The sequence below is a fragment of the Serinus canaria genome, chromosome 2, assembly GCF_022539315.1.
Source record: "Serinus canaria isolate serCan28SL12 chromosome 2, serCan2020, whole genome shotgun sequence".
Taxonomy (NCBI): Eukaryota; Metazoa; Chordata; class Aves; order Passeriformes; family Fringillidae; genus Serinus; species Serinus canaria.
In genome coordinates this window covers 29688815-29699639 of record NC_066315.1, presented here as the reverse complement: position 1 = coordinate 29699639, position 10825 = coordinate 29688815, and the positions used below count along the sequence as shown (strand labels likewise).

Genomic DNA, 10825 nt, shown 5'->3' with positions numbered 1-10825 from the left:
CTCTCCCTGGCTCTTGAACTTGACAGATTGTCTGCCCCTTGCTAAGTAGTATTAACTGACCTGTCGGTATAGCAGAATTTTGCACTCACATTTTCACAGAGCAAGACATGAAAAATTATAGCAAAGCCTTGTGAAATCAAGCTGACAGTTCCTATAAAATCCCCTCACAGAAAGCAAAGCCTATTTCCTGACCCTCAGAAACCTATGACAATGGTATTAAACTAAATATTTTAGCATTACCTCTATTTAATTTGCTTTTCACAGTTTTCTGTTACAATACCCATGGTGATGCATCCATTTGGTGATGAATTCCCAGCACAAGTTTAGCATGTTTCCTGTAGTTCTAAGACTACTCAGCCGCCAAAACACATGGCCAAAATTACCTTTTGGGGAGATGGACTGAAATGCAGAGGCCCATTTCTTTGTATTCATTAATCTAGAATGATGTGTCCCTGCAGACCATGGCACTGACTGCAGCCTTACCTCGCCTGAAGCCTTGGGGGAAAGATACACAGAACTCCCTCTGCCATCCAGATGGTGCATGGAGAGGCTGGAGTGAAGAGGAGCTCCGCAGTGCCCTGCCTGCGCGGAAGCAGCCAGAGCCACTTCCAAAAGCTGCACAAAAGAGCCTCTGTCACTGCTGATGAGAGATCTTTTTGAAGCTTAGGAGTCGTGACTGGCAGCATTTCATATCTGGCCATCTTTAGGTTTGGAGCAACGAAGAATGGGAAAGAAGAAAAAGATGGCAAAGGAGAGAGCAGGGCAGAAAAAAGGTAGGATCAGCTCAGAACAGCTCTGGCTAAGAGCCTGTCACAGCAACACGCATTTTGCATTACCTCAGGTATAATATTTTTTGCTTTCAGGCTTTCTTATCAACATGGAAATTTCCAGTTTACTTTTGACCCTTTTCAGCAGAAAGTGGGCAATTTCTCTCAGCTAAGAAGACATATTGTAATTCACTATCAAGAAACACAAAACTTTCTCAAGGTAAAGGTACATTGTTAAACATAATAAGCCTAAACCAAGAGCATGCATTTTCATTTTAAACAATGTATGCACTGCTGTTTTCTGTAGGAGGTTACAGATAAACTGCAAATAAAATGATTATATTTGACTATCAATATTGCCTGGTTAAAAAAACTCCGTTTCACTTCTTAGCTCCTATTGTGGCATGGTTACAAAATATTTTTACCTTTCTATAGCTTGCTTTTTCCACTTACAAACCATACAATTTTCTTGTTGAAAACAGTAAAAATGCTGTAGCTGATTCTTGCACAGCAGTAAGCATTTGTTCATTAAAGATGAAAAACATTCTAGAAGTTAAACTACCAATGTTAACAAAACCATGCCCTTAAGAAGTTTTCCTTCATGACTCTCAGCCTAATTTTTCCACAACATAGAGAACAGAAAACCTTTTTTTTATGTCTGTGATCAACTGTTCTCCTGGTTATTTTTGTTATTCTACCTTATTCAATTAAATGCCTTTTACTGTGGCTGCAGTGGCACAAAATTACTTGAAAAATAAATTAAGCTATCATTTTCAGGTACTTGAATCCAAAAATAATCAACAATTCATTATATTAGTAAAAATATTTTATTAGTATTTATTCTGTTATTTTTCTCTTCCTCCCTTTAAAATGCATACCTTAGTTCTTATGAGCTAAGAAAGAATCTTAATATTCTATTTCAGAGGCAAAGTAAGTGCTAAGTGATTTCTTTTAAAAGGATTCAAGAAAATACTCTCCACATCTAAAATAGGGATGGGGCATGATTCACCCAAGTCGAAGCAGGAATGGTAGAGAAAGAAAAAAGCCTCAAGAATTTGTGATTCTGTCACACAAGTTTTAAAACTTTTAATCTTGCTTTTTGGAAAGTGTCAGACTGTCACTTTCTTCCAAGTATGCTTCCCAATGCTTTCAGCACTTGCACTTTTATCATAAACTCGTAGGAATTCACAATCTTGATCATTACTTTACTATTACAGGCTCTCTTATGAAAAGCTGGGCACAGGGACTGCCTGGCCGTAGCATCTGATCTGCATGCAGCTCCAAGGTGATGATATGTGATAGATGATGATAGATACACCAGCCACAAAGCCCTGCTGGGGTGCTGCTGTGCTTAAATACCCACACAATGAGCCTGTGCAGGGCTCAGCTGCCCTCCATCTCACCCACATCCTGCTGGAGGGCTCCCAGGAGGCCACTGCCACACTCCCCTGGCTATGAACCAGCTTTCTGGGAGCTGCTGGTCCACTCCATCCTCCAAATAGAGGATGGTCTGGCTGTGGAAAAAAATGGGTGTGAGGGGAAAAAGAGTAAGGGAGCTTGGCTATTCCTAGATCAGTGCTTTCATTTCACTCCAATATGTGAACACCTCAAGACAAAGGAGAAAAAAGAAGAGAGAAAAATATTTCAGCAATTTCCTCTTTCTCCTACAGTTCAACACAGGAAAGTGAAATAAAACCACTTAGTGATTAATTTAATGTGTGAGGATATAGGGATTTTTATATTACACACTTAAGTAAGTAACAGTCAATGCTGACATTTTTCTTTAAGGTCTAAAATCTGCCCTCAAATTGTTAGGGGTAGCTGGATGAAAGTCTGTGTTGTGGGAGAGACATAGGAGACTGAATTACCACCCCTCTTAGCCTCAGGAAAAAAAAATAATAAAATATTTAAAGCCTATGAATATAATTTATTTGTGACTTGCCTACAACTATTGTGCTCACTGATTTCACTTAATGTGCGCTGGCAGAGTACGTCAGCCTGGCAGAAGTGCTGCTGCATCACGGTGCACTGACTCCATTAAAGCACTGCACAGCAGCTAAACTGGGGCAGCCCTGCCCTCCTGAAATCCTCAGCTGGCCCCCATGACCCAGGAGAGGAGTCAGCCCCACAGAGGGAAAGTGCAGGCAGGCTGCCCTCCCCTGCACACCTGCAGGAGACTCCATTTGGCAAAAAGAAGCCCCAGCAACTCCTCCTGCGAGGGGACTGGCTCCTACCCTGCAGGAGGTATTGTGCCCCTGGGAACAGCATCTCCAGCCCTGAGCAGAGCCACTCTGGTTGTGCTCACATGAACACAACTTCTTGGTTGCATTCGAGCGATCAGACAAGTGAACAAGCAAAAGGCAGCAGCCATTGAAAGAAAACTTGACAGGGTTCAAACACACCCACTACCTCTGCCACAATCCTCTTGATGAGGACAGAGAGCCATGACTGAAATCCACCTCATCAGCACCAAGTCAAATATTTGCCATCTTTCAGGCAGATCCCACCCAGCGTCCGATCCGGCGCCAGCCCGACTTCTGGATATCAGCTGATGAGACATCATAAAAGCCCAGAAGCAGCAATTATATCATATGCAAACAGGTACTTATTGGCATCTGCCTGTTGTGTCTGACACGGTGTAACGTGTCCTGTGTTCTTTCTGAAATAAGCACACACAGGCACTGAGAGCTTTGGTTCAAATTATCATTACTGTTAATAGCTAGGAACACTAGGGCACTTACCAGCAGCCAATTGCATCCCACCTGGGAACCTCTGCTGGGCACACAAGGTGGGTGGCTCACCCCTCCTCTTCCTCTAGGACTTTGCTCTTCCTTCTCATGACTGTTCAAAAATCACGTCATCATTGCAAGGTTCCATTTTGCCTTTTTTTTTTCTTTTTCATTTTGACAATGAGTATTCACTTTTTTTTTTTTTTTTGCCAGGTCTCCTATAAGTATACTTACTAGACTGTGTTACTATGAATGGTCAGAAAGAAATTTTACACAGACAGTTATAACTCCCAGGTTCTGCTGAAAGTTCAGGAGGCAAAGATAATTAATTTCAATTAAACAGCCCCAGATCTTTCTCTCAGACTCACAACATTCATAAATATTCATAAAATTCATACAAGCAGTATTGCTTTCTCTCTTCTATCCTGTATCAAAAACACAACCTAGCTTTTATATAGTCATTTCAGTCACAGCACTTTACCTTGCAGGAATTACTATTCCTTTTTGAGGTGCAGAAAAGCTCAGTGTAGAAAAGCCAAGTGCCATGCCCAGGACAGCTGAGCTGGTGTGACACATCCAGCAGTGAAACCCAGATCTACAGCACGCAGGAGCTTTTCTCTGCAGCACAGCAGAGCTGCAACAGGGTCCCACTCCTGAAGGACTACTTTAGGATCTTCCACAGAATAAATAAATACAATTTCCCACTAACACTCCAGGCATTTCCTGCTATTAAGCTGTTCCTTGGTTAGCATAGCAATGTCAAGAGATCAGTTTAAAAAATTTTGGCACCTAGAGCCACAATCAGGCTCAAAAAGATGTTGCCCAGATTGTCAGAGGCAAACAACACAGCTCGCTTTCTCTTGGCTTGCCCAACTGCCTAGATAAAAGTTACATCCCTAGCAGATGTCACCCAAGTCAAAAAAAGTTGTTCTTTACTATAAATTCACGTTATTCCTAGCATATGGGATTAAGAGCTGAGATAAAGAGCTTTGAGTCTGACTGAGGGAAGTTTATTGTTGGTTTTTTTGTTTTTTTTTTTTTTGTCTGATCTGAGCAACAGCTGACTTCTCTGGATCTCTCTCTTTTTCATCCAAGCACCTAATTGTCTTGGGAAAAATGACCTGTTATCAACTTAAACAAAACAACTGCTGTCCAGAACAGACCAATAAAACAGAATTTATATGGAGAGCTGTGGGTTTATTGGCTATTGCTTTAAGCTGTTTGTCCTATTTTAGAGGAGTATAATTTTTCCTGGGTTTTTCCCCCCTGTTGAAATGACTATTAACTCCATTGTCATAAATAAGGAGCTGCATTGTTTAATGTGGCCGTTAAAAAGGAGGTTTATAGATCACATGACCACGAGGGTTCACTTGGGTCTCATAGCAATTAGTAGAAATGGATGTATAGCAGCCGTTCACAACATGCTCTTGTTTTGACCCTTTTGCCCTACATTTTCGACCACTTTGAGATTGTTTTATGTAACTTCTCTAAAAACTGACCTTCATTGCCCTCTGCTGGCTGCTCCATTTTCTCAGTGCACAGCTTCTGGCACCGCGCAGAAGACGGGATGTGCCATGGGTTAACCCCCGCCAGGAACTGAGTTCAATCACTCACCCTCTCCCACTCGGCAGGACGGGCAGGAGAATTTAAAAAACACAAGCAAAAACTCGGGGGTTGAGGTAAGTCCAGTGTAATGATTGAAACAAAGATAGTACAATAATAAAAACAGCATTAAAAATAATAATGATAATAATGGTGATGGTAATGATAATAACGATAACAATAATGATTATAATGATAACAATGATAATGATAATGGATAATGTAATGATAATGATGATAATGATGATATGATAATAATGATAATGCAAGAGAGGGAGAGAAATAAAACCCAAGGAAGATGAATTCTGCACAAGACAATTTTTCACCACCCACTGACCAATGCACAGCTTGTCCTGAGAAACAATTGGCTCATTCCAGCCAACTGCTCCCAGTTTATACTGGGCATGACATCCCATGGCCTGAATATCCCTTTGGCCAGTACAAGCCAGCAGTCCTGGCTATGCTTCTTCCCAACTTCTTGTACACCTGCTCACTGGCAGAGCATGGGAAACTTCAAAGCCCTTGGCTGAGGGTAAGCACCATTTAGGAAGAACTATAGCAATAGCATTATCGACATTTTTCTCATGTCAAACCTAAAACCACAGCATTGTGCCATCTACTAAGAAGAAAACTAACTCAGTCCCAGCTGAAATCAGGACAGATATAGCTGAAAAAAAATTAAGGGCACCTGAAGAAGGCTACCAGATGTAGGATCTCTCTCAGGGACTGCCAGAAACAAAGCTGTGGTCGAGCTTTGCTGTCTACTGCAGCCACAGTGCTGAGGTTTATGTTACCTGTAAGTATATTATAGCAAGCACACTACCACTTAGGGCAGAGATATTTTCTTAGGAACAACAAGTAAATATTTTTACAACAAAATGAAGTTGTTTAAAAAACCATGTTACTTCAAACCTGTACAATAGAGCCTTCTCTGATAATCCAGCAAAAAGGCAATCACGGTACCTCACCCATAAATGGGGAAAAGCCTTTCTTAATGCCCGCATTTAAAACAACTGTATTTCAGAATCAGTGTAAAAATAGTCCATTTCTGCAACACCATAATGTGCCTGTTGATGTTTCAAAGGAACTGGTCAGGAAACACTGCAGAATGCTAGCCAGACCTGGGTTACTGATTGGTATTTTGTCTCATGTCAACACTGAATGGCATTTGTTGGTAATAAAGTGATTTATGTGAAAGGTAGCTATGGGGAAATCCAGCTTTTTCATACATGCATTTTCATGAATCCAGGGAATTCCATAATTGGACACTTGGTTGACAGGGAGAGCTAAGGGTTGGAGTTGAAGTGAGCACTGAAGCAGAGCTTTTCTCTTAGCAGTAAAGAGTGCAATGGGCACCAGAGGAGTAGATACCTTTACTTTCTTTGTGGTTGCCTTTACTACATGTATTTCCTGAGCAAGAATATCTTTGTTGTGCCTCCTTTCATGAGCAGCTAATTCACTAAACACTGAATAAACTCTTCCTTCATGCATTCTCCATGTGCTTAGCAGGTGGTGGTATCACATTCTGTAGGAAGCTGGCTTTGAAAGAGTGATGAAAATCCCCATTCTCACAGAGATAATGCAGCTCATGACTCTCTGGCTCTTTTATTTCTTTCAGCCATATCCTTTTCCTTGAAGAAAGTTCTAAGAGTTTTTTTACCAAATAAAAGATGGCATATCTTGTAGAGCACTACGTATGCATTTTTCATGAAGCAGGATGATTATATTACAGAAGTTGAACTCTACAGGTACTTTGTATAGGAAAAAGATTTTAAATTAGGAGAACAGGACATTCTGGGTGCCTTGGATTTTCAGCAATTAAAAGACTATCATAGTGCCATGAACACAGTAAACTATGTAGTGGAGTTTTATTTTTTATATTAGAAAGAAATTATTACATTAAATAATAAAAATAAGAAAGAAAGAAAGAAAGAAAGAAAGAAAGAAAAAGAAAGAAAGAAAGAAAGAAAGAAAGAAAGAAGAAGAAAGAAAGAAAGAAAGAAAGAAAGAAAGAAAGAAAGAAGAAAGAAAGAAAGAAAGAAAGAAAGAAAGAAAGAAAGAAAGAAAGAAAGAAAGAAAGAAAGAAAGAAAGAAAGAACAGAAAAGAAAGTTATATAAGTCATGCCTTGGAATGGAGAAGTGGGTATTTCTCTTGTTCTGCCTGAGTTCCCCTTCAAAATTAACAGTGACAGTACCCTGTATATTTCTTTGAAATTGTTTGAAGACACACAAGACTGCATCCATTTCCCCACGGCTCATCAGTCGATTTTACCAATGCTGTCTATAAATTTCAGTCAAGTTACTGGAAACTCTTGAGACTCTTCTAAGTCTGCCAGATGAGATAACATTTTCACACGAGATCTCCTTGAGCACAAGAAAGTAAGAAAAGTCCCTCTGTGTAGCTGTCATAAGGTCTTTTAATGCCAGATACATCATTTCCTTTAAAGGAAAGAGAGAGGCAGAGATTGATCTTCCATTGAATTCACTTTTCAGTAACAAGTTTATACAGTGCCCTGGTTCCTGTCCCTTATTTATCATCGTTGAGACTTAGACCATTCTCAACCCATTAGTGGGTACTATGCCATAAGACAAATGACAGGCCTTTGGTTGGAGCAATAGATGAGACATGACTAACAGTTCACAGAGAAGGTGCTCAGCCTGCAAGGGCCTTCCAGGCTTCCCAAAGTCCTTTCTGAAGACCTTGTGAACAGATTCCTGGAGAATATTAAAAATCTCTGTTGGCTTCCCAACATGTCTCCAATGAACTACAAAATGAAGTCACGAGGTTAATCCTTCATTCATCTGATTCCCTATGGTCTAATTTGGCTGTTAAATCTACATATCATGAAGGAGAAAACAGCTGTACTCAGTCCTGAGAGCTTCATGTGCCTAGAAATGTGAAATATTCTCTGCTCTAGTTCAACAGGCTCCCAGGTTTATCTGTCTGAGGACGAGTCAGAAGTGAACAGCACAGCGTGGGCAGAGGAAGGCTCCTCAAAATGAGGTAACACTGAAAGTGGCTACAGTCAAATTCTTCAGTATCACTATGGTTTCCCACCTATGACTCATCTGTCTGTCTTGCCCTAACCACATACCTACTTCACAGAGTCCCAGAAGGGAACACTTCCCATCACATACCTCCTGGGTTTGAAAATAAACAGGCAGCATGACCTAATGCTTCATACCCAGGACAATTTAACCTTAAGAAATTATATCCTTGAACTTATGTGCTCCTGGAGATTGTTATGAAAGTCATGTTAGAAAGCTAAACAGCTCTCCAGTTATCTGACATTCTGTCTTTACATATTCAGGATTCTGAGCACTCACTGGAGTTAAATGCCAAAATTGAAGTAAGATGCATTAGGGACTTCTTTTTTTGGAGAAAACTGAAACATCTTGAAGAGTTGAAAGTAAAGCATTTACACTCCCAGGAGATAAGACAGAGAGACTATAAATTCTTCCCTGTCATTAGAACTGAACATTAGAATATCTGTCCTGTTCAAGAAAACCCACAGAAGTGGGAAATGTCATTTATGAATAATTATCCCTTATTCTTGGCTCCTACTCACATTACCAAGCCATCTGTAAAAATGGCCCCACCCCCATCAGAGCAAAGGCAAAAGAAAATTTACTTTTGACAGGATGACAAAATGTCAGGAGGGGTCCTCAGCAGGATCCCAGGAAACTGATTAAAAAGAAGACAGACTTCTTTTTAAAATTGTATGAAATCTGATTTTCTAGTGATATCCCATGGCTTTTTCCTATTCCCCATTAGTCTGGAATGGAAAATGTTCAAAGGATCTTGCCGTGAATACGCTTCCTATAGAATAATGAAAATCGCTGCTTCCATCTTGAAAGCAGCAGGAGCCTGCTGTACATTAAAACAACAGACAAGGAATGAAGTTTCCATGTGATCTCTGGAAAAGGGAAATGTAAACTCATACTCATCTCTCCCTTGTCCCTTTTAATGTCATATATACGTTTTTGAAAGAAATGTAGAAAAAAAAGCAAAGTGGAGGATAACGAGTCTGAGGAAAAGTTTCTGAAATTTCTGGCTTCTCTTTAACAAACATCAATTCAACAACACATCATTAGTCCATGAGAGACCCTATCCAAACCAGTGAAATCAGTGGGAAAACTCCCAGTTGGCTTCAGCAGGTCTGAGTCAACAAAAATGCAATTAAAATGCTTTTCTTCTTTTTTCGGTAAAATCACATTTTAAATTAAAAATTGCTTTTTAATGAAAAATTGCTTTTTACAACAGCAAATTGTGTTGGGACCCCTTGTTTTCAGTTATGTGCTTTTCTTTTTTGTCAGAGCAGGCTAAAAATAAATATATTTCATCTCACCCATCCCCCAAACTTTTTAATTTCACTTCTTCATTTTTTACTGGAAAACAAATACATGAAATGACCTGAAGTAGAGGTGAGTGCAGGAAAGTAATACAGTGATCAGATCAGAGAGCTGGCCCATCTGGAAAGCTGGATGCCTTCCAGAAGGAGGGGACAAATGATCCCAGAGGAAGCGAGCTTGGCCAGTTCTCTTACTTTTTTCATTGTCTCAGCAAGTAACTCCTCTCTCCATTGCTTTTTTTTATGTTGCACATGAGTGGATTACAGAAGTGCAGAAATCATACTACGTGGAGTCTAAAAAAACACAGACTTCAAATGTGTTGGCAGGATTGCTAGATCTGAAACAAATACTACCTTTGAGCAGAAGGAGAAAGCATCAGCTGTTCCTTTGTCAGCCACACATATATGAGATCCACACAAGGTCAGCCTGAAGAATTCCCCTTCATCATTCTTCCCTTGTCTGTGCATTCAGTTTTGTGGAAAACATTGAAATACTGGAGGATCACCTTGCTGAGCTTCTCTGTAATTTTCTTCTTCAATGGAAGGCACCACATACACAAAACTGACCCATCTTCAGTGAGTGAAACACACTTGCAGAAACGTTAAACTCCTGGTTTCCTGAACGTGTTCAGACAGGTACAGTGGTGACAATTATCTGTGTGCTTTTAGACATGCTCTTATTTAGAAGGAGAGGATTACCAATTGGATTGTTTTATTTGGTGTCCACACTGCAGACCATGGAGCAACCAATTCCAAAGTCAGAGGATATTTCTGAAGGAACAGCAGTTTGTGGTCAGGCCACGTGAAAGATTATTTATCTGAAGGACTGCAGCCCACAGAAAGGACCAGTGCCTGAGCAATGAGAAAATTGTAAAGAGTAAGAAGCAGCAGAAAGGGGAGCAGCAGAGAGGAAATCTTCTGGACTGTCCATAAATTCCCATCACCCATCTTCCCTGTACTTCCTGGGGAGAAGAGGAGGTATAGGAGGTAGAAATGAAGGAGTGAAGTGAGTCTGGGGAAAAATGGGCAAGTAGGGGGGTAAATACTGATTTATTTTTTGTTTTTGCTTTTCATCATATAAATACATTCTCATTGGAAATAAATTATTTTTTTCCAAGTAAGGTCTGTTTTGCCTGGGATGTTAGCTGGAAGTGATATAACAAGAATTGTAATTCTATTTTCTCCCCCTGCACTGTTGAGAAGAGGAAGTGAGTGAGCAGCAGTGAGTGGGAGGGTGTCTGGCTGCTGGCCATGGTCAACCCACCACAGCTGAACATTTTTCTGTTGGTACTGGCTATCAGTTGCACTGCATGGCTGTCTCAAAGCTCCAGCTAAAACATGAGTTCATTTACTCAAGATGTTTCACACACAAATC

General features: G+C 40.3%; 1 long non-coding RNA gene across 2 annotated transcripts; it reads left to right on the top strand.

The window, feature by feature from the left end:
• The first annotated feature begins 518 nt into the window (after positions 1-518).
• On the top strand, positions 519-10538 carry LOC127059327 (uncharacterized). Of its 2 annotated transcripts, XR_007777019.1 has the most exons (7): positions 519-773; positions 864-987; positions 3264-3368; positions 5032-5175; positions 8017-8102; positions 9708-10086; positions 10185-10538. It is a non-coding gene; the product is annotated as an uncharacterized LOC127059327 (long non-coding RNA). The 2 variants fall into 2 exon arrangements; XR_007777018.1 differs by having other exon boundaries at positions 9718-10538.
• The last annotated feature ends 287 nt before the right edge of the window (positions 10539-10825 follow it).